Raw genomic sequence first — 24,825 nt, forward strand, 5'->3', positions numbered from 1 at the left:
TAAAATCTCTTACAAATATTAAAGATATTGTCCACAAAAATTAGAGTTTATATTCAAAAATAATAAAGTTCCGTGGCGTGAAGAGGTCACCGTACTTCTGTTCTATTGTCCGACAACGTATTGATTTCTTACTAATTACTTAGACTACTACTTCCGGTGATGTCTTTGCTGCCTGAACTCTATCATTCCTATTCTGATGTCAAATTCGCTGAGTTCTGGGCCTGCCATGGTTATCACCATCAGATCATCTTATTGCGCCCAACTACGTTTCGATTTATATCCTGTTTTGGGTACTTGACCCCCGTTCACATGGGACAGATGAGACTGGAATCACGGCTGCAATTCAACATGGCCAACTTTGCAATATTTGGAAACAGTTAATGATAATCGTTGTAAAGAAGCATGCAGACCGGCCATTAAACTATTATTTCCAAGTCTGTCAAGCATTAGCTTAAATTGTTGATATTTTACGCGGAGATCGTCAGGGTAAGTATACATTTCGCGCAACGGGGAAAAACAATTTTTTTGAAGTAACGAAGAACTATTTAACACATTATATGTTTATTGGTACAGCCTTGAAGAAAACAACTGACGCGACATAATTGACAGGAAGCAGAACAAAATATTGCAAAATAATGAACATTTTTATCAGAAAACATTGATTTTTAGTCCTAGATAAACTACGCAATGAAGAAAATGCTATATTCATTGAAGTTACTATGATATAATATTACTGAAAGTTTCTTAACATTTTCACATTTTTGCATATTGTATATTGATATAAGTTTCCAAAGGACAAAACACAGTTTATAAAACTTACTATGTATATTGATGAGACAATTATACTGTATTAGTGAAAAATACTTTGCATTTTAATGTCGGCTTCTTTGTAATTTAGATATCAAATGAGCTTTCACAATTTGGCATGTAAAGCTTGAAGAATTCGAGTAAAGGCAATTACACTTTCTGTATAAAGGGTGATACAATGATAGCAGTCAAAGAAATAATGCAGTATTTTTTATTTCAGCTGATTACGTATTTGTATACTTAATGGTCTTTTGAATTACCTGTTGTGAATATTGTTCATGATCTTGATCTTAGCAATTTCAATGAATTTGAAAACTTTTCGCAAAAGTTTCAATTTACAGAAAACTGCAATACATACTGAAAAGCACATGAGCATTTTCAGTTATGTCTAGTCCCTTTGAGTGCCACCCGTGGGTTCGTAAAGAGCAGACCCTTTGTAAAGAGCAAATCTGGCATTAAATATACAAGTCCATTTGTGTGAAGGTGATTTAATGCATGTAACGTACAATGTAAAAATTACCATTCGACGACACCCGTCTGTGATGTCTGCGTTGGCGATGCAGCATGTCACTGCGCATGTCAGCAGATAATTGAAAATGGTAAATAGACAGTTTTCCATTTTCAATGTCGGCAGGAAATAGCGCGTTTAGCCAAAATCTGCTATCATTAATTGATATAGAAAATAGAAATAGGAATATATTACAATAGTCGATAGAGTTGAGCATACCAGAAAACAAAAAACTCAATTTCAATTTCTTCTATAGAAATCTCGTTGCAGTAAGTAGGTTGGCTGCGATTTGTCCCGGGCTCGAAGCAATGCGTACGCCTCAAAGCAGTCGAATACCATCATCGATTTTGTGTGTGTGTGTGTGTGTGTGTGTGTGTGTGTGTGAGCCTAGCAGTGTTTAGATATCGACTTTACACAACTCTACATTTACATCCATATTGAAATTTGCCCATATGTGGGTGGGTTTCGTCATATATAATAACTGACGGAACATTCTGATTGGCAAAAGCTGGTGTGCTTTCGTATGCAAGTTAAAGGCATGCACGAATAACTCTGTCCAGGTGTTGTCATATGCAAACACTGTGACGTCGGACTTTTCAATATTATAATAAACAGAAATCAAATTCGTCTGTATTTAAACACTTGCTGTTCAGTCTGTCATACCATTTCCTGATTCAAAAGCGGAGGGCGACTAACAGGTATGTGTACAAAATTGTTAAATTCATACGTTGTAAGTTGTAAGGAGCAGTTCTATCACGATGTACATGCTTTCTTTCATTTACAGTATGTGACAGTTCTGCCATAAAGCTTTGGAGGACCAGCAAAGAATAAATTTTATTCAAACGGCGTCACGTTGAGAAGCACATACCTGTACACTGCACCATTTAATTGTATCGCTGGGTGGTTTTTTTTGTATTTAAGCTGTTTTATTGGTAACATTTTCTTTAGTAACAGTAACTTAAATGAAAATGAAGTACAGTGCTTAGTTATCTACAATTTTGTGTAAAATTGAAATCCATTTGCTGCAGTGTCTCTCTAATCTGTCTTTTTCCAGAGCTATTTCGTACTTTAGATGGTAGTTGAATTTCACTTGCAACACAAAAGCTGCAAAGTGTGGTTTACTCTGTTTCATTTTCATGGCATAGATGTGTCTTTTGGCTAACAGTAGCAAGTAATTATGAATGTCAGAGAAACCGTCAACACCAATTAAAGAGCACTTCATTTAAGTTGTGTCTTGTGAACAAACTGAGAGATTCCTCGAAAAATGCGTGAAACTCGTTCCAGAAGGTCTCAGTGAATTTACAGGTGCAGAAAAGATGATAGTGTCTCGTTGCTGTTTTGGCAGAATGAACAGGGCGGTGATTGGTCCACCCCTCTTCTGGATAGATCGTAGTTTGTGTACAGAATATGATGAAGAAGTTTGAACTGGAATTCACGTGTTTTTGTGTCTATGGCTACCTTAAATGGTAGATTGTATGTGGGAGACCATGGCCCAGTAAAGTCATATTCTCTTTTGTGATAGTCCTCATTGATTGGACTTAATTTCTTTTTACTGTAAATGGCGTTTCTGATGCTCTCCCTGGTAACTTTGTATGAGGGTTGAAAGTATATTCGTATTCATCTTTAAACACCTGCTCAACCAGCAATAGTTTTGGGCACTTAACTCTGAGACATTTACATGTAATTGCTCCATAAAGAATGAGAACTTCGTTCCCTTGGAGGTTTTTGTTGACTAACTTTTCCCATGACAGATCCCCCTCCTCAGTAAGCAAGTCAAATTTCATCCAAACCCTTTCTGTCGTGGCTTTGGGCTATAGACAGAATTCCCTACAATAAGAACATTTCTGTTGTTCCAAATTGCCTGACAAGTAATGTCAATCTCGGAGTCATTGACCGCGACAATGCAGGTCGACCAGGATTCAAGCATTTCTTGGTAGAATCTCGGTAGGGGCAGGCTGAGTGAAGTTACACTTGAATAGGTACTTTCCACCCACAGATTTAAGGCGATGGTCTAGAAAGAGTTTCCAAGGGTGCTCTATGTTTTCATCTAGATACCTTTTAATAAGGTTTATACGCATGACCTTGTGTGTAGTTTTCACATCGGGTGCCTTTTTAAGCCCCCCTCGGAAACCCCTCTGACCATTACCTTTCTGGTTACTCTATCTTTCCCATTCCAGATGAAATTTAAAATAAGCTGTTCTAATCTCTTAAGATTACAGGTGTTATTGTGGTCATTCTCATGACGTAATTAAGTTGTGGTAGGGCGAAGGTTTTCAAAATCTGAACTTTGCCCATGAGTATCAGGGATCTCTTTTTCCATGTTCCCAGAGTTCCTTCGATCGCATATCTGCTTGAGTGGTGTTGCATTATTGAGAGCGGTGTTTACTTCTTGGTTATACGAAATGTAAACTCCTGCTATTTTGATTGGTGATGTCGGTCATTTGATGCCAAATGGTTTTTTTACGTCTTTTCTACTTACCAAGCCAAATAGCTTGTGTTTTGTTAGGGTTGACCATCAAGCCTGAAAGTGAGTGGAACTCGTGCAACATTTCAAATATTCTTTGACAAGACTGTTCATCTGCCAACGGTCGTCAGGTCATCCGCAAATGCAGCCTATTCCTGTGCTAATACCCTTGACATTGGCATCGTCATTCAAGTTAATTAAGAATATTTCTCACGCCAGGATGAACAAATAGGTTGACAATGGGTGTCCTTGTTTATCCCCCCTTTCAATGTTAAAATATCCGGTGCTGAATAAAAAATGTTTATAACGCAACTGCTCAAGTCTGTGTAAAATGTAATGACCCATTGTTTAAAGAGTGGGCCAAAGCCATATGTATTTAAACATTCCATAATGGGATTATCCCATTCTAAACTGTCGAAGGCTTTCTGTATCGCTCGGTGTTCATTTACGATCGGTTCCCGTTTTTCGGCTCCATTTCTCAGGGTATTGGCATCTACCCTAAAGAAAACATGAACTTGACAAAGAAGACCAGAAAACTACATCTGATCGTCTCAACTGCAGTATTTCGTACTGAAAAGATAACTGATGTCACATGCTTAAGGTTTTGGGTCACGGGTGCCTTCATGTTCATGTGTATGTATGCCCACCTGTGTGTACATGTGCATGCATATGTCTACGAAATGTTCACATAGAAAAATAAGATAAGTAAAGTAAGTAAGTAAAATAAGAATCAATGCATGTGTCCCGTCAGTGTTTAGTGAGTTGATGCATCATAGGATTGATCGTTTGCGGTGTCTTTGAAAATCGGACGGAGCCGAACTGCCCAAAGAATCGATCAATGCGGGACCAAAACAACCCTTTAAAAGTAAAAAACTCTATCCCAAACAGACCATCTCTCTGATGGCAACACATAATTATAGATACTGACCAAAAACAGAGGCGTAAGGCTGTAAATAGGGGTTGTCATTATTTACAAAGGGTGTTACTCATACTGATGAAGAGGATGTAAAGAGGATGAGTAACTCAAAAGATACAAATAACGGGTGACGGAAAAAGTCACTCGTAATAAGTATCACCAAATGCTGTTATTTTAATGCCAAAATTTCAAAAAATTTCGGCAAACATCTTTGACTTTTTCCCATGCATTTACTGCTTCACAGCCGTCTGGTAGCCAAACACACATACAGGTATATGGTTATCCAATGATGCCGAACACTGCATGTGGCTTCAAACTGCCCTGTATTTTCTTGCAGAAAAATGATTGCCTTTGTTGCCGTTTCCTGAAAAATGCCGGAATCCCCGTAATTCTACGGAATTCCACGAGATCTTTCAACTCAAGAACAACCCCTAACCTGATCAGTTTACGCTTTATAATTGGTCAATAAAATCTATCCTTTCAGTGTTAGCCAATCAACTTCACCAACTGATCTTTCATATAAATGATATGATCAATTAAAATTTTGCAAAATAATAATTTTATAGGCAAGGCCACCTACCAAACTTGATACTTACCGATCAAAAGTTACATGTACCAAAACACTGAATTTTGCGTGTGCAAGTCCAATTTGGTTCCCACCCATGTCACAGGTAAATACGCTGACACGAGCCCTGCGTATCGACGCTGTGTGTTCCACACTTCACTTGCCTCTACCTCAACGGAAAAACCACAGTTACATAGCATACAGGCGTACTGTGAACCACATATGAACTGAAAATGCTCATGTGTTTCATTAGATATTGCAGTTGTGTAAATTTAAACCTTTGCCTCATGTTTGCAACTTCATTGAAAGTGTTATGATCAACATCATGAACCATATTCACCACAGATTAATTCTAAAGGTCATTAAGTATTCAAATATGTAATGAGCTGAAATAAAAACAATTAATTTCTTTGACTGCTGTCATTGTATCAACACTCTATATAGCAAGTGTAATTCCCTTTATAAAGTTCTTCAAGCTATATAAGCCAAACTGTGAATTTCATTAGATATCGTAGCAAACGTTGACAGTGTGCTGTATTTGTGCGTGTGTGTTTGTGTACAAGCTTGTGTGTCCTAGAGTGTTGATATGCATCTGCTAGAATGTACAATAGCTGTCTGCACACAGTCCTTTCGTCAATGTTGTATGTCCTGTACTGCATATTTATGTACTCGTGCATACTCACAGGTATGTTATTGCGTTACTGTCCGTATGTATTTACAAACGTATATGTGTACATGTACATGATCCTGTGTATGCATATGTGTGTGTGTGTGTTCACATGAATGTATATGTATAACATATCCATGCAGAGAGACAATGATGTATGTGTGTCATGTAAATGTATAAACTAATTAGTTTACATTGGCTTTAGCCTTTAGGGGTTATTATATGAAGTTTGGTCGATACTGCATTGTATTTGAGAGATGTGTCCGTACTTTGACAATTTGCGCAGTATTAAAAAGAATATATTCCGCAGAAAATGCTCTTCTGATTGCCTGAACTTTTTGAACTTTGTTTTGAGATACTAAGCATTCCAAGAAATTTGCTTTTTTTATAACTGTGACAAACTTTCAGCATTTCTTCTAGATGCAGGAATACTACAGTCGATTCCAAACGTTTGCAGCATTGTATACACACTATCTCTGCTTGAGATTTCCATTGTCATACTGATAATTGAAACTATACAGTTTTCTACGTAGTAATGCGCATTCTACATGCATTTCACTTTGTTCAATTGAAATGCCAAATCATACAACATGTAAAAAGGAGATTAACTTTTTTTTGTTGAGTCACCATCTGCTGTTTCCAGTATTGATCTCGGAAGGGAAAATAGTGCACTATATGAAAACACAGCCGATGTAGGTAATGTGTTACAGCCATCAGGGCAGCCATCCACTTTTGAAAAGACTGAGTGAAAATAGATTTTGACAAAATCGAAAAAACGTACTGCTATAAGAATCCAAATCACCATCTTTCTCTCCCCTTGGTGTCAAATGGAAGGATTTAATTCCTGGAAATTGATATAGAATGCATGGATTATTTACCTTCATTCTCAATACCTTTCTGGTGTTGCACTGGTTTGGGGATTGCACAGGAAATCCTGAGACTTTCCGCAACTACATGTATACCCTTCTAACACAGCAACTACAATGTAACTGTGCTCCTGTTTGTTTGGTGATTGCTTGATAAATACTGTAAAAATAACTGATACAGTAACTTGCCAAGAAAAAGAGGTATTTTGGCCGGTACCAGCATAATGGAATCAGGTATTCTTAAATTGTATGTATTTTTCTGTTGTACATTCCCGACCATCATTAAAAAATATGTTTTTGAGGATTGACAAACACAGAAGACTCTCAAAGCTAGAGTCAAATGTTACATCTAACAGAAATATTACATTTACTCAAATTCAAGTAAATTGTAAGACTTATCATGATATATCTGTATTACAGGATCTTTAGAACTTAGCATTATACTAGTTTACACATTTTTTCTATTGAGTAAACTGTAATGCTTATTTCTTTGGTTAAAGGTCGATGATAAATATTGCCTAAGGCAATATGGGACAGTGACATTCAGTGTGATGCAATATTTGTATCTTCTGCCTCATGAATGGTTTGCAACCGATCCAGGGGGGATGAACTTTATGTCGTCCAGGAAGTATATTGTGTATATGTCAGTGAGTGCAAAGAATTTTGGTCATACAGTCAATGTATGGTGTCCTAACGAATCTTCTGCAGTAATTATTTATTCGAAGGATCAGGATAAAGCTATAAGTGACACTGAGAGAAAAAGTTTCCCATTCAATAAGTGTGCTTTTAATCAGTACTTAATCTGGAATCCAATCTTTCATTATTATTTGGTATGTCAGCTACTAAGAAATATTCATATAGTAGCATCCTTTTCCCTGTCCGTTTCTATAAATAGTGCCAACCTCACAGCAGCATGCTATGGTAGCTCCCTTCTGTCATTTGACTACTGTAAACTCCAAAGATAGCAAGTCAGAATTTGATCCTTTTTCATGTGTTAAGATTCATTATAATTAAACTCAAGGATGAATTTTCATCTTCCCGGTCCCAACTTAGTCCTATGGTGATGTTAGATGAACCTCCTTTCATTGTTATTATTAAATGTACAGTATTTTGGAGCTTGACAATTCTTGAATATGCGTTTTTTCCCTCTCCAAATAATTGAATGAAAAGAGCTGACACTCTTATACGTTATATTGATAATCCGATGAAGCCATATGGAATTTAATTCTTCAGGTGGCACAGCTTGCGTCAGGAAGCGACTGTGTAGGCTAAATTTAGAAACATGGTGATCTACATATACATACATAGGTTATTCTAACTGTAACTCAATTCTGATGTATGTTCCAGTAGTTCTGTTTCTATTTGTACAACAAAATCTTTTGTTTACTTTTTTACTTCTAATAATGCCAAAGTGCTTTGTGTTTAACTTGTCAACATCATCTGTGTGTGAGCACTGCCCTATTGTTGACAACCGATTTCTTGTCCAGGCAAAAATTCACTTTTAATTAAACATGGCATGTTGTTCGCTGTCCATGCATTCTGGTGGCAAGCAGTTCTTTGTCTTTAATATAATTGGGGTAGAAGGCTAAAAATATTATTGGATAAAAACAACAAAAGTACCACTATTGTCTCTTTAATTGTCAGAACTTGGCTCAAAGGTTGCCAGGACCCCTGTATGGGTATGTTGGCGATTGACGGAAGGTAAAACATGTTAACAATTTATCTTAAAATTCAAATGTTATCATGGTGATGTAATGCGTCTATCTATTTATCATGCATGAAACATTATTACATGTATTATGATTTGATATTTTTGGATGAAGCACTAAATCAGCCACATCGAGCCTTCTTATAGTTGCACAAAATATGGTGACCCTCCCTCAATGTATGAAATACCATATCCACTAACTTTGTCGTTTATGGGGTTTGGAATTTGTTCAAACACGACGATCGCGTTCTGAAACATTTCTGGGAGCCGCCATTACCAACTTCCGTAGCTGTGGAAACGCAGCTATCTGTTGCATGTTGGCGGGGTAGCAGGGATCGCTAAGCGGGTCAAAGGTCACCGCGCCACGGATAGCTGCGGGCCAACTACCATCGAAAGTGGGTCTATTAGGGACGATTCAGAATTTACTTCCAGGGGGAGGGTGGAGGATTTTCTATTTTCTGGGTGATTTTTTTCCACGGCCCCCCTAGTAAATTATAGAAAAAATCTATGGCCCCCCCCTCATCTTTCGTGTTTTTTTCCATGCCCCCCCCTAATATATACATGTATGCTTATACACTATAGACATATCCAGTCTAACAAGTTGCAGGAACTGTAGTGGACATTTAATCGATGATATAACAAATCATTTCAGGGTTATGTGACTATAAAAAGAATGATTGCAGGGACTGCAAGTGGCACACTTTTGGAAAGGGTAGCAATAAACATATCTGGTTGTAAATTTCTGAAGAAAAGTTAATTACTAAATATGAACACGTTTTTCGTTATGTCTCACTGATACATATGATGCACACAAAGACAAGCAAAGATGTCAGTTAGAAATTGTGAACAGGAAATCAGAGGAGCAGATAATTGGCAAAGTGATATATATCTAGAAGTTTAATTGTACATCATTTGCAGATATCCAGATATTTCTGGAAAGTAAGATGTACATGTACATGCACAAGTTCAGCATACATTTTCATTTGATGATGCTGAATGCAGACTCACGGTGAAAGTTTTAAACATTAGGAATTAAAATTGGTGAAAGCCAACTTGTTTTTAATTTTCTCTTTTTTCTAATTTGGTTGTCATAAAACCAAGTAGCTGCCACGGAAAGCAACAATGCTGAGGAATATTTTAGATCATTTCTTGAACAAAACACCTTATCAAAAACATGAATTCACATGTTATTCTGCTCATTCCATTACAATCCAATGTTCATATTAAAATGCAGATAACCCTGTGTAAGTCAAAGTTCACATTTTGTCAGCAGAATTTTTCAAAATTGACAGAGCATTCATATTTCAAATTTTTTTTAACAAACTTTAATCTTAAAATAGTCATGATGCGCATGTTTTCAGATGACATGAAACAATACATGTTAATTTGTTTTTTGCCTTTTCTGCCAGCCGCCACTGAGAAATCTTTGATTATACATATCAGAATGAATGGGACACAAAAGTATTAGCATCAATACACAATGTGTAAGCCTATCCATATTTCTCCTAGCCTCATACACACTGAGATCACTTCTTGGACTACAGCAAATTTCTTGTGTATACAATATTTCAACAATCCGACACCATAGCATTGATGCAGAGCCACATGATCTTCTGGATGCACAAACAGGATTATTGGAAAATCAACCCTTTTGTAAATTTTTCACCATATATTTTTGACAGTAATACATAATATTTTTATTTCAACATTAAAAAACTATTCGCTGAAAAGCAACTTGAAGATGAGACGGCCATAAATTTATTTTCAAAAAAGTTTATAGTAGATGTAAGCACTGTAAAAAGTTATGTAGAACATTTAAAAATTTATAAAGGGTAAAATTGATGAGAATGAAACATAGAAAAAGGAGCAGAAAAGAAGAAAGGATAAAAAATACGAGGACTATGACTGGTTAAAGTTGCTCTTGAGTGGGAACCTTCAAAATTTAAACGTAAAAGAATTCGATAAATACCTTGATAAACTTAAATTACCAAACAAAAAAAATTGAAAGCTGAAAAAGTTCAAATTATAACCGCACATATACATGCACAACCTTCATTTAATTTAAGAAAACTGTCAGGGAAAGATGTAACAACTTATGTCACAGATGAGTCAGATAGCAGTGACTCTGAATTGGAAATCTCTGTCAATGGAGTCATTGAGAGTGATGATGATGGTGTTGGTTCTGAATATAATAGTGACACAGACACTGAACTGACGAAATCCCAGAGAACCAACGTGACCATGTTACTTTAAGAAGTGGCAGAGTAGCAAGTCGTTTTGTTTTGAATTAAGGTGGAGCTGCATGTTGCCAACACAGTTTTTTTCAAAGCAATATTTCTCATCAAAGATGACAAGGAAACCCCCTCATACCATATATTTTCAAAAAGCAGAGACTCTAAAGTTTAGTATGGTAGCAGTAGTTACTCAAAGGATGAAGTGAGTGTATATTTGGGGTAAAAAACCTCAATTTTGGTATTAATGATAAAAATTAATTTATGTCAAAAACTAGACAGTATTTTCTGAAATGTAATATTTCACTTGAAAGGAGAGTATATGTAGAATAAAACGACTATTTTATTTGGCATTATCCATCCTCATTTTAAAATTGTAGGGGTTTAAAGACTGGCACTCTAACAATTGATTAAAATCATGATCAACAAAATTAAAATGCCTCTTATTCAAAATGCCTCTTTTTAAAAATGTAAGAGCTTTATTGCCAAACAAAACCAATTGATAGTCGTTTTGTTATATAGCATTTAAAAACATAATGTGAAATTTCAGAAAATTTGACCCAGTCGGAGTGGAGTTATATTCTTCGAAATTTTGAAATTGGGAGGCAAAAGAAGCCAAGAAATCGGGTGATTTGCATACATTTGCACAAATTAACACTTCTTTATCATGCAACTTTACACTGCTTTACAAGCTACAAGGTAAACCCAACCTGATGATGCTGAATATTTGCTGTAATTTTTAGCATTTGTTCAATGTTCATCTCTGTGTATCAGCATTTGTTTGTTATTCTATCACTACATAGAACACCCAATGCTGTATTTAGCAACATACCAGTGTGAACATATAAATGACCATTGTTATTGTTGATAAATGAATTCTAGCCTGGACTTGATTCGAGATCTCTTTCAAAAAAAACAACCCCGACTGTTTACTGTATGGTTTGTGTTGACATGCTAAATACTGGACATTTCATGACGCTTCAGGGAGGAGAACAAGATACTGCAGTAGATGCATAAAACAAACCACTGTGAATATTACCGAATTTGGCAGCTAAAGGAGTTTAACTAAACACGTTGAGTTTATCTGTCACCCAGGTAGCATCTATGGTTCTCTTTTGTAGAGATCAGAAATTCTGGGCAAATATTGAATTGATGATATTTTTTCTTGGCCCCCTAAAAGATTGTGGTATTTTTGTCTGGCCCCCCCCCTAAATTTTCTTGGGAAAAATGGGTGCCCCCCCCTGAAAATCCTCCACCCCCCTGGAAGTAAATTCTGAATCGTCCCTTACGACGACACAACATGTATCGGAACTTTGAACAGCAAAATAAACCAAAGTGAGCGTAATTCAATGAAATGACCTATACCTGCCTGAACTCTGATTATTGCTCATTCCCTAACTCCTTTTGTGAACAAAATTTCTGGTTCGTTTACGTAATTCGGCCGATTTTCCAAGGAGTACTCAAGATTTTCACTCCAGCAGCGAACTTTGACTTCTATCGATATGCTAATAAGGATGTCGCTCGTTCGAACGTGAATAGCGTGACGGTCGGTCAGATCCTATTAGGGGTGGACCATTTGATATCCTGGTGGGGGGGGGGCTTGGAAGATTTGGGGGAAAAAAAAGATGCCAGGTGGAGTTGGTCGAAAAAAAAAATCTGGCTTTAAGTGGCTGATGGAAAAAACAATTATGGACCATTGCGACTCGGAAAAAAAAATCTTGGCAATTGTTCGATGCACACTGCAGCATCAATAAAAATCAAGCAGTAGCTTTGGAGTTTTATAAAGCATAAACCATTTCAAGCTTTAGGAACAATAACTGAATATGAACAATTGTACAGTATACATAACCTTCTGATTAGAGGAAGTATGCTGAAATTGAAATTGCTCACCAGTGTTTTCCAGAAATGTGTAAATCTGAATTTATGGATTTTGTCAAAATACCACAAGAAGAGAGACAGCCTGCCATGAACTGGGTCAAGTGGACTCAGTCAGTCAAGTGGACTGTTCAACTTGCTAATATCACTCAAACCAGGACACTTGTCAGACAATGACATATTTTTTTCAAGCACAAGTAAATGCCTGCAGCCATAAATGTACATGATTTTACAAATATATGTAGGATACCATCATCTCTTCTGATGACACCAGTGATGTTCTCAGAAAAGTTTTCACTGTAAGTTTGTTAATGCTTAATGTAGAACTCGGTAATAAGGTTGTTTGATTTGTATTTTCAGTGTGTTACCCATGGTATAAATAAGATCTATAAACTGATATTTTTGTAAAGTGAATCAAAAATGTACATGTATTTACATATCTTTATTTAGTTTCTTGAATATAGTCTGTGTGCGATAGAACAGCATCTTGTTACTGGGTGTGAAAAACCAAGCAAACAAACATTGCACCGAAATTTGGTAAAAAAAAAAATATATCTCGAAGAAGGAAAGTGAAAAAAAAAGTTGCCAGCATATGCCCTGTAGAAAAAAATAATTCATGGTGAAGCAGGTGGGAAAAAAAATAATGGCTCTCCACCAATCTTCCAAGCCCCCCCCCCCCCAGGATATCAAATGGTCCACCCCTTAGTGGAACTGTTTACACTGATATGGGGGTGAACAGATCGAAACCTGCAACATGCCTTCTTATAGAACAAAATACGACCTTCTAAATTTATGTTTTATGAAATTTTTATTACATATCATGTTAAAATGTATCACCAAATGTTGAAATAACTGTTTAATATAAAAGTTTATTCCATAGATTTTCAAGAAATGTTTTCGTAAGTAAAACCTAAACTTTAAGTGCAGGTGTTCTGATTGGAATCTATGGGTGTAACATGATCTGGAGGGAGCTAGTACGTTGCCCAGGGTCTATATGAATATGTCAACGGTGGTATAACTGATACCACACGGTGACTGATACCAGCCGTCTCTCTGACATGCCATGGATCAAACGGCAAGATCGACAGTGCAAATATATAAAAATAAAATTGCGGCTAGATTTCCGAGATTGTTTAATTCCAACACTTCGACTGAGCAGTCGTTTCAAATGTAAAACCACAAATAGGCCGTTTTTCTACAGCTTACCATGTGATGTTTAAAGTTGTACAAATTCAAGTTTTATTTCACGCGCGACGGTGTGAAACCAAGAAACTGATTCAGAAACGATCTTTTGTAAAGATTACGATGTGATGTGTAAAGTTGTACAGGTTCATGTTTTATTTCTTGATTGTTCATTTAGAAAAAGTTTGATCGATGTAAAACATCGTTTGGCAATACTTTCCCTCAACCTTTGAAGTTGAAGCAATAACTCGAGTTTAAGTCTCGAAATTCGAGATATCTGGATATACCTCTATGCTGGTGCACAGCATTCTGTTAAAGAGGATAATTTGTCTGGAATTTATCGCCCGGCACCATATCAGCGCCAAGTCGAATACCATATCAGCGTTCAACCGTCGCGTTGTTTTTCACTGATTGAAAAGACTCAATGAAACAAATCGGCGAAAGTCTGATGCCAGTGACGATTCGAGACAACAAAATTTCTGGTTTGTTTACGTAATTCGGCCGATTTTCCAAGGAGTACTCAAGATTTTCACTCCAGCAGCGAACTTTGACTTCTATTGATATGCTAATAAGGATGTCGCTCGTTCGAACGTGAATAGCGTGACGGTCGGTCAGATTCTATTAGCATATCAATAGAAGTTAAAGTTCGCTGCTGGAGTGAAAATCTTGAGTACTCCTTGGAAAATCGGCCGAATTACGTAAACGAACCAGAAATTTTGTTCACAAAAGGAGTTAGGGAATGAGCAATAATCAGAGTTCAGGCAGGTATAGGTCATTTTATTGAATTACGCTCACTTTGGTTTATTTTGCTGTTCAAAGTTCCGATACATGTTGTGTCATCGTAACAGACCCACTTTCGATGGCAGTTGGCCCGCAGCTATCCGTGGCGGGGTTGACCTTTGACCCGCATAGCGATCCCCGCTACCCCGCCAACAGATAGCTGCGTTTCCACAGCTACAACTTCCGGTAATGGCGGCTCCCAGAAACACGCTCAATGTTTATGGAACGCGATCGACGTGTCTGTGCTAATACCAAACCCCATAAACGACAAGGATTGTGTAGTATAGTGTTTAGTCTTCAGTAGTGATAAATCGGTACGACCAAATGCAGTAAATATGTGCCATGTGTGGCGCGCTTATTTTGTATGCTACAGGGCCTTCGGCATTGTAGCTCTACTTGTGAGCGATGTCGCAAAAACCAAAACTCACCGACCGCCTCACCTTTAATAGAGCTACAATTTTGCATCTACCAAAGTGCATGCATTTGTAGACGCAATTAATGTACGTCTGCCGACCACGGAGGAAGGGAAAGACGTCTGTATACCCATTGAAAACGAGCAACAAGAACGGGTCACAGACATTTGTTACTGCGATCAATTCGTAGACGAGTAAATGTTCACGCATTCAATGTTTGGTATACGTATGCACCGTTATTGCCTTCAAGCTGTAGGCGCGAACTTCCGCAAACCTATACAGTCTGTGTCCCATCGATGTTGCTAACAAAATCTCGCCTTCTGATGACTTGGATTGAGGTGAAGGATTTTGTCCAAGCTTTCAGTGGCAGAACTATATTGTCGACTGCTTATTTGAGGTTTACGATTACTCCATTCTGAACCGCCGTACAAAAATCTAGTACGCTACTTCGCCAACATTCAACACGTCTGCAGCCCAGCTAGCTGTCTGCAGCCCAGCTGTCAGCAGCCGGTTCCTCTGAGGTCACAGTTCATCAAGTTCACTTCGCGCATTGATATTGATTCTTCGTGCTGAAAGAATTGTTATTCTGTTTTAAGTCTTTCTATGATAAAAATAACCACTTTCATACAATTAATAAATTAAGTGCCATATCTAGTATGAAATGTAGCATGTAGGCGCAGATGTAGAGTCAATTTCAGCGTTTAAAAATGGGACTACTTTATCAATCACTTAAAAACTATCTACTGTTGATTGACCAATCAGAGTGCTCAATTCAGGGTTTTTTATTTACTCATAAGCCTTGGTCACCAAATTCCAGAAACGAATGACAGCGCCGTAGTAAAGTACTGTTCCAATCAAAAGTGAACATGTCATATTCTGTAGACATCTGGTACATTTTAATATTCAAATTTGGTAACACAGCGGAAACCAGCTGCAACACAAAATCTGCTGTGCCCTAGGGCATTTATATAATGTGCCCTAGGCATTTATAGGATGTTCCATTACATTGGAAGGCTATTTCACAAGTAAAAGTTTTAATTCATATCCTTAACATGTTACATTGACAAAGGGGACGGTTGACGTAAACACATTGAAAACGAAAATATATCAGTTAGGGCGATAGTTTTTAAGTCGGATAAAACCCTCATACTCGGGCTCTTCTGGTATATAAAGTCCAACCCTACGATAAAATGTCTCGGCCTGCGGCCTCGACATTTTATCGTTGAGTTGGACTTTATATACCAGAAGAGCCCTCGTACTCAGGCTTTATCCAATACATAATGATTTAAACTAAAGATTGCACTTCCATGAACGGTCATAACTAAGGCATGATTGGCGCGAAGTTAGAAGTTGTAGTGTTGCTGTCGGCCGGCTGCGTACTCGTGATCGGGGAATTATCTGGTGGACAATTTTGCGATCTTTCTATGGAACTACCAGCCAAATGATATCACAGTGCCGCAAAATTGTGTTTTTAGTACCGGGGACAAACATAGTCCTAAATTTGTGAACGCAAAATGCAGTAAAGATGCCGACATTTTCTTAGTAACGAACAGCACAGAGATCGAAGTCTACCTAGCAACCGGAATCCAGGAACCGTGCAGTGTCTGCAAGTCCTTGACCTTCACAAATGTAAGTCAATTCGTTCTGCAACATTTGTATCGCTATGTTTGACAAAAGATATGTCTTCCTTTAGAACTGATTCATATTCACTTACATTACACACTGTGCTGATACGTACGGTATGGGAAATAATTGCTGAGACTTTGGCAAATTGTTTGTCGCCTTGGTGTACGCGGGTGTGAATAATAATACAGCCGAGGTGTTCCTGTCCTTTTGATTTTAATTATTGCATTTGGTTTCTCTACTTGAATTTTTCAAATAGTTTTATTTTGAACAATTATTGATTTCTTTCATCAAATTGTGATGTTACAATTTTCAGTCGACTTACACTCTTCCCTGAACGATTCATATTTTTCAGAACTCTCTGCTGGTATTCTAAAGGGACAAGGAATTCAGGGAACAGAAAGCCAAATCGCAGCCTTTGACAATAATGTGAATGTCATGTGAAACTTCTAGAGTCAAATTGACATCTCTTAAAGACATTTGTGTTGCATGAAATCAACATGGCATGATAAAATAAATCGTACCAACGACAAATTGAATTTAACATTTTGCTTCTCTGTTATAACAATAACTTTATTTGCATTCACTTCTTATTCTTGTGAAGCTAGTATTTCAGAACTTGATTGGATAAAACATGTGATGTCTGTGCTTCCTACATTCTGGCTTTAAGATTTGTCAGCTATTCATGCTCAATCATATTATCGGCCATGTCTGCACAACTGATTTTACAAACTGTGTACATATTTGAACCCTAAGTTTGTAATAAAAATGTTGAATCTTGTGGTACAATGCACAAATTTTGCTGTCACTTAAGTGTATTCTTTCTTCTGTTTTCAGCATCTCTGTTCTACATTACTAACTACATATTTAGTTTTCTTGCTGTTACTGATGTATTTGTCCTTGTAAACTGATGAAGTGTTTATTCCAGAGCAGACTGCTGAAGAGTAATATGCCAACTTTTGAAGGACATTTTGTGCATGTTGTTTGCTGCAAAATTTGCAGTAACATGCAAATTAAAAGTTTGTTGCAAATTTGCTGTAAGAGGTTTGCTGCATGTTTGCAGAAAGTTCACAAGAAACCAAATTTGACATTTGAAAAATGAACAACCTTCCTATTTGCAGCAAAAAGTTTGCAGCTAATCTACTGCAAAGCTTCCAGCAAATTTGAAGCAACAGTTTGCACGTCTCGAGGCCTAAAATATCGGTGAGGGTTCCCTTCCAAACTTCATATTTTTGGATTTTGTCTGAATAACACTTCCCATTATGTTGTATCACATGGTATTTTAGCTTTTACCCATCCATCCATCCATCCATCCTTTCATTAAACTTATGCTGTCTATCAAAAACATTGCAGAGGAATCATATTGTGTTTGGTTTTTTTTCCATTTAATAATGAAGTGGTATGGAATCTGATAATTGAAGTAAACAATTTCTTCTTCATAATACCAGGGCTCTGTTTTATTCTGGAAATCAAACAGTTGAACACTCAAAGTTAACACCTCTGTACAAGTAAACTCTGGAATGTGATCTGTCTTTCTCAGTCCCCTGTATGCTTGCATGGTAGCAACTAACTAGTAATGTGACATTAGATACTAGTCAATGTAATGTCTGTATGTTTAGCTCTTGAAGAATTTACATTTTTAAGTATACAATGACCAGGATGTGTGGTGTACCATATTAAAACCACCTAAAGTCAGTTGATTGAGAGTAACATCTACAATATGGGTAAAAAAGACTTTAAATCATTTGTCTCTGAAATCCAGTTTTCAAATTCAACTGTTCAAGATGTGTACATGATGTATTTTGTGCTAAACCTGTGCTTTTGATGTGTACAGCATTATGAGGACATCTGTACATTTTGTGTGCATCACAGCTGTCAAAGATGGATACATTATGCATTCATTTTGTTCCAATGTACTGCATAATGCATACATCCGAATGCCATATCAATGTACTAATGATGCATGCATCAACTGTAAATTTTTAACAGACCGATGCACATGTCATGCACAATTGATGCACTATTGATGTACCAAAGATGTATACAGAGTGTTCGCGGTGACTTTTTTCTCCTCGCGTACGGCATACGCATTAGTCTACTAAAGTTGCGTAATGGCTGTATTTGAGTGCGTAATTTCACTTCCGCACTCGATTGATTACAAAACTGACTGCAAAGTACAATTAGACTGTCGACAGTCCCTCGTGCCTTCTTTGACCGGATTCACTTTATTAAAGTGCGGTAGCAAGCCAACGTAGGCGATCGAGCGCCGAAGGCACGAGGCCGAGTGCCGAAGGCGTGAAATCGAGTGACTGCAGTCGCTTGTACCAGCAAATACCGGAAGCTACGCCAATACGCGAGACTAACGGTACAAGCGACTGGCGAGAGTTTAAGTACAATGTGCCGTTCAATAAACCTACACTACATATTCGGATTCAACGATGTAAGATTATTTTAATGGAAAAAGTTAAACGAACAACTTGAACAACTGGGCATTGTTTCAAACATGTTCAAACAACAGCGAAAGGTATACATGCAGCCGTCAAAACACATCGGGCAACCTAGCCCTGCGAGTATGGCGAGAGTGTCCGGCTTTGGCTTCGCCGCCACCCACCTCCTGAGGCGGCGTAGCCAAAGCTGGACACTCTCGCCATACTCGTAGGGCTACAGGCAACCCAAAGCTAAAGTTATTGCAGCTTTATCCAGGCACGTCTGCTGTGTTCAAAATTTATCAGGATTCCGATGAGCTCTAGCGATGAAAATCTCCCTGGCACGGTCAAAGCGGAATTCATCTATTGGCGGGCCTTCCATGCTCAGTAACATCAAAATGTCTGCCTGGTCGTCCTTGAGTCTGCTACGTCTGGCTGTCTTTATTCTGTTTTGGCCGCTGAAGCCTCTCTTACACTGAACAGATGGACACGGGCAAGAGTAGCTGTGGAAACGCAGCTATCTGTTGGCGGGGTAGCGGGGATCGCTATGCGGGTCAAAGGTCAACCCGCCACGGATATCCGTGGCGGGGTTGACCTTTGACCTGCATAGCGATCCCCGCTACCCCGCCAACAGATAGCTGCGTTTCCACAGCTAGGGCAAGAGGAGCACCATGCAGGCCAACTGACTAAAAGCAGGGTAGAGTTCACAATGTTCTTGAACATTGTGGACATGATTCGTCAAACTTTCCGTGCGCTCTCAGTGAGAACTTCATTGGTCTGAAATCTCGGCGCAAGGAATCAACATCGATAGTGTATGTGTGCACGGTCCAGTGATGTGTGCTTTGATCAAATCTTGGGACAATGAGACACGATGAGAGTGCACAGTTGGCATTTAATTTGTAGCAACATTTCTGTCAATCACTCACTTTGTGTCATAAGTTTCAGAAACTATTGCTCGCCTGAAAATTAGCAACGTAATTCATAGGCACAGCTGACATGACATGCCGATTTTTCAGACCAAGCCCAGAGAATCCAAAACTTTCCACACAAAATGAGTGATTGACAGAAATGTTACAACAAATTTGATGTCAAGCGGGCACTCATCTCGTCTGGTTGTCGCCTAAGCTCAGTCGCAGGGAGTGCTTTCGGAAACATTTTTACTGTTTTCCTTTGTGTATAGAAAACGCATAACAATGAAAAAAATGCGTAGAGAGTCAATTTCAATGCGTAAATACGCACGTTTTCTGTGTAAACGCGAACTCTGATACATTATGCATTCATTTTGTTCCAAATCTGTACTGCATAATGTATACATCAGAAGTTCAACAATGTACTAATGATGCATACATCAACAGTAAATTTTTCACAGACTGATGTACACATGCACAGTTGATGCAGTTTTTATGTACTCCTATTTTGGTATTTTCAAAAGCATGATGAAAAAATGCGGATAAATATTTATTTTTCCATATTAATAACAGAACAATGACGTCAACTGCGAACAGCCCTATTGAAGTTGAATTTGAATATTTCTTGATTCGTCACTCTGCGTTTAGCATCAGCCTGAATTTTGATTTATCCATGACAATGAATCAATGAATCAAATTGGAGTGAAAATGCACTATTTCTAGCTTAACCTCCTGATTTCCAATTTTCAGTAAATTATACATATATTTTATTGGGATTTGGGACTTCTATAAATGAGAAAAAAATAAAAATCTGAAAGAGTCTGCAATAATGTAGCTACCTTACACTGCAGAACATGAATCGTGACTCGTGAATCATGAATCATGGCACGTGGGGCTTAAATTAGGCTTACCTCAATGACAACGCATCTGTCTGACTGAGAGTGACTCTATCAGAGGTATTGGAATATGCTGGACCGGAAACGCGCTTAGTGTGATGAGTGCTATTTGGCCCGAGAACCGCAACTGATGTAGGCCAATGACGTACTAGTCACTCATACAAAGAGAAGCGATGTCGTTTTGTGTTACTTCTCTCGTCCAGGCCTTATACCCAAATTTGGCCAGCATTACTACGTTGGGCATCATTGGGTTTAGGGAAGGAACCACCAAACCAAACCATACTGTCCTTTTCAGGGCCACCAAATTTTCCAAAAAAGAGAGTACCCGATAATACATTTCTTCTTCAAGGTTACCAAGATGTAATTGACTTGAACGTAATGTGATCATGGGTTTTTTCAACACAAATACGGCACATAGGTTCAAAAGTTGGAGTATAGATGAACTGTAAATAAATTTGGGCATGTCTTTCGGGGCTAGAAATCTTGACATGTTTTTTATTTATTTCTAGTCACAGTTAGCAGATAAGCCAAATGCTAATGGTCATAGATCCAGCTGACTCGTGTCTTACTTCGCACATAAGGTTTGATTGACAGCGATATTTAAATCTCAATTGGCATCCCCTGGGTTTATGTTCTCACTGGCCATGCACTCACTAAAATTTTCTCGAAAACATCAGTTTTAAAAAGAAGGAGTTGTTATGCATTGATAAGGTATTTGCCCTGCCGTAGAGCAGTCCCATTTCATAATTTGCCATAAAAAAAAACATGCAAAACACTGCAATCTCTGGACTATCGAAATATTCAGTCATTTAATTCGTTGCTCTGTCATACGTTGACTGGTGATGGACGGTAGGGATCCTGAGCATAGGCAACTGACAGATTGAAATGATGGCAATGGGAGGTTTTTAATTACCAATAGTTTTCTTTGATACTTTATGGACACTGCTTTGCATAGTCAGCCAAGCACTGTTATTTTATCCAGAACACCAGATAATGGTCACATACAGCAGTTTTTAAATCAAGTAAAAAATAAAGAACAGGAACAATCAAGGCTGATGATTAGACTTTGACGATTTTTTCATGACATGTTGTGCAAGTTTGTTCCAAGAACTCTCTTTGTTGTTTTTGTGTCAAAGTTAAAAATAAACAGAAGTTTGTTTGTCCCTGTCTATTGAATAAAGAGAAGGGTCAATTTATTCACCAGCATTCATGAAATAGAGATCTGAACGGAGTTGAGACCAATTTTTGTTTAATACATATTTTTTTATCTGAAGGACAGACAGCTTTCACAAAGGACCTGGAGTTTTACAGTGCTCCCGGTCCTTATCATCTGCAGCTATAAAATTGGGTGAAAATGTGCACAGCAGTTTGTCTGTCAAGGCATTAAAGTGTGTGTATTAAAGTGTGTGTACAACTGCCCTGGACCAACATGTGAATAGTAAAGTACAAATGTTATTGAAAATAACTTTTGTACAACGTATGTGAAATTGATTTGTTGGGTGCACGTTACTTGTGGCTAAAAAAATTTGATCATTTTTATAGCAACATGCACTAACAGACTGTGGCTACAATAAAACATAGGGCCAAAATCGCTGAAGCTACTATAGACATGGATACAAAATTAAGTATTTCCTGACTGTAAGAAATTATCTCACTAGGGTCATCCTAGGGACCTGTATATCAAATATAAAAGCTGTCTGACCAGCGTTTTTGAAAAAAACAAGCAACCCAACAGTTGACAGAGCTCTGCTGTGTTATGTAGAGAATACATTTTTGTGACACATGTATTGATGAAGAAGGTGGATGTCTTTGATAGCTCATTTCAGGATGGCCTGACCAAAAACGGCAAAATTAGCTGCAAAAATACAAAATTGAAGATTTCATCACAATTTCAATATATTACATTAAGATAAAGCATAGGAACCTGTATACCAAATATCACAGCTATCAGATGAGTAACTTTTGAGAAACAAATATTTTTACCAAAAATGGCAAAAATTGACTCAATAATACAAAAATTAAAGATTTCATCGAATTTCAATACATCACACTAAGACAACCTCTAGGAACATGTATCCAAAAAACAATATTGCATAACTTCATTAATATGCAAGCCACACTGACCAAAATCTAATAACTTCTTGCAAGTAGCATACGGTACCTTTGTATCAAATCTGACTTGAATCCGTTCAAGGCGTTTTTGAGTTATCGTGTAAACAGACAGACAGACAGACACACACACACACAAGGACAGACAGACATCGCTATGACATTAGCCCACGTGTTTACACACGTGAGCTTAAAATTGCAATGAAGAAGTTGTTTTTCATAATTTTAATGAGGCGATTTGCATAAAATTCTTTGTTTGCCCTCCTGAGATTTTTTCAAAAAATCTACTTGTCGCCGTTTACTCACTATGTTATTTAACGACTTTTACTAGGTAATCCACTCCATGATAAGAGCTAATTAATCACACATAGGCAAGTGAAAAAATGGCCATATATCTCGAGTTTGTTTATTCTTTTCTTTAAAGCTGAATAAGCTGTAACTTTTGCCTATTTTTTAGCTCCAAACTTCATAGTTGACCCATATTCACAAGGTATTACTTTCCGCTAGGCGACTGATGCCGTATGTTGTGGGTTCGAACCCGATTGAAAACCGGCCGTATTTTCTATCCTGGGTTGGTAACTCTGCTGGTGGACAGAATTGTCCCCGAGGTTATCGTTCGCCCAGTCAAAGCGATGAAATTAGTTTCCTTCGCCTCGATAAGGTTTGTATGTGCGATGTGTGGTAGTGAGCATGCGTGTGTGAGTGCTTCACGAACTCTACAACGTGTGGAGCGGTCACAGTCAGAAAAATATAACAACTTAGCCGGCTATTGAACCACTCTTTTTTGGGAGTGGAGATTTAGACGAGCGGTTCTCTCTGTGGCCTCTCCGCTAGGCGACTGATGCCGTATGTTGTGGGTTCAAACCTGATTGAAAACTGGCCGTATTTTCACACCTTCTGCTAAATAAAATAACTATCATTACAGATTCACATTTCAACCTTTCCTTGTCAACTTCCTCAGCAATATTCCAAAAACCTCTTTTGATGCATCCTGTCCACTAAATGCACTCAGGAGCGACAGCGTCATTGACACTATGACGCTATTTTTCTCTCTCACTGTGACAGTTAAATTTTTGTTTCTATTGTTAGTCCTGCATCAAATTAATTTTCCTCTAATTGGAAGAAATACAATTTTTTTCTTGGTGACCAATACAGGTATGAATAAGTACATACAAAAGATACATGATTCTACCTACAAATCACCATCTACCTATTAATAATTTTTAGTATTCCTCGGAAATAGAAATTCTGCCTTGTTACTAGGCTCTAGTTTGGTTTTTTATAACAAATCACACATATTTAGATTTTTTTGACTTAAAGTCATGAAATGTGACAAAATGGTTCTAGATTTTGTTAAATTATTACTAACATTACAACAATTGGATGACATAAAAATGGTATTCATTTTTCATTGAATTACCTAAAAAAACTTGAATTGGATAATGTAAAACATCAATGGGAACCAAAAAACTTTCAAGTCCCCCTCCCCTACAGGCAGAGCAAAATTTTCAAGTCCCACATCTACTACCCGACAAATTTTCGAATCCCCCCTAAATTCCTCCAGCCCCACCCCCATTTTTTTTGTGAACGCAGCCTTAAGATCCCATGAATGTGTGTAACATTTTGTATAGGATTTTATTTAAGGAACATACTTGAAAAATGTGAGATACAATCAGTAATTCAGGATTTAATGAATTTTTCTTTAATTTTTCATTGTAGGATTATAAACAGCACGATCCTAAATCTTGTCAACAGTCATACACCAAGGTATGTAGAAAGATTATTATTCATCGATTTCCATATTATTAGCTCACATTTGGTATACCAATGTGAGGTTATCGTAGAAGCTTAGGTTGATGGCTTCTGTATGTATATGTGTAT

The 24,825-nt window shown here is 37.6% G+C and overlaps 1 long non-coding RNA gene across 1 annotated transcript in view; it reads left to right on the plus strand.

Annotated features, from left to right (window-relative positions):
* The first annotated feature begins 1,863 nt into the window (after positions 1–1,863).
* Positions 1,864–24,825, plus strand: part of LOC139141688 (uncharacterized) — a 28,855-nt gene continuing 5,893 nt past the window's right edge. The window contains exons 1-2 of the long non-coding RNA XR_011554219.1: positions 1,864–2,013; positions 24,664–24,711. This is a non-coding gene — a long non-coding RNA (uncharacterized lncRNA). The remainder of the gene's footprint in view (positions 2,014–24,663; positions 24,712–24,825) is intronic.

The sequence above is a fragment of the Ptychodera flava genome, chromosome 10 (assembly GCF_041260155.1).
Source record: "Ptychodera flava strain L36383 chromosome 10, AS_Pfla_20210202, whole genome shotgun sequence".
NCBI classification, from domain to species: domain Eukaryota; kingdom Metazoa; phylum Hemichordata; class Enteropneusta; family Ptychoderidae; genus Ptychodera; species Ptychodera flava.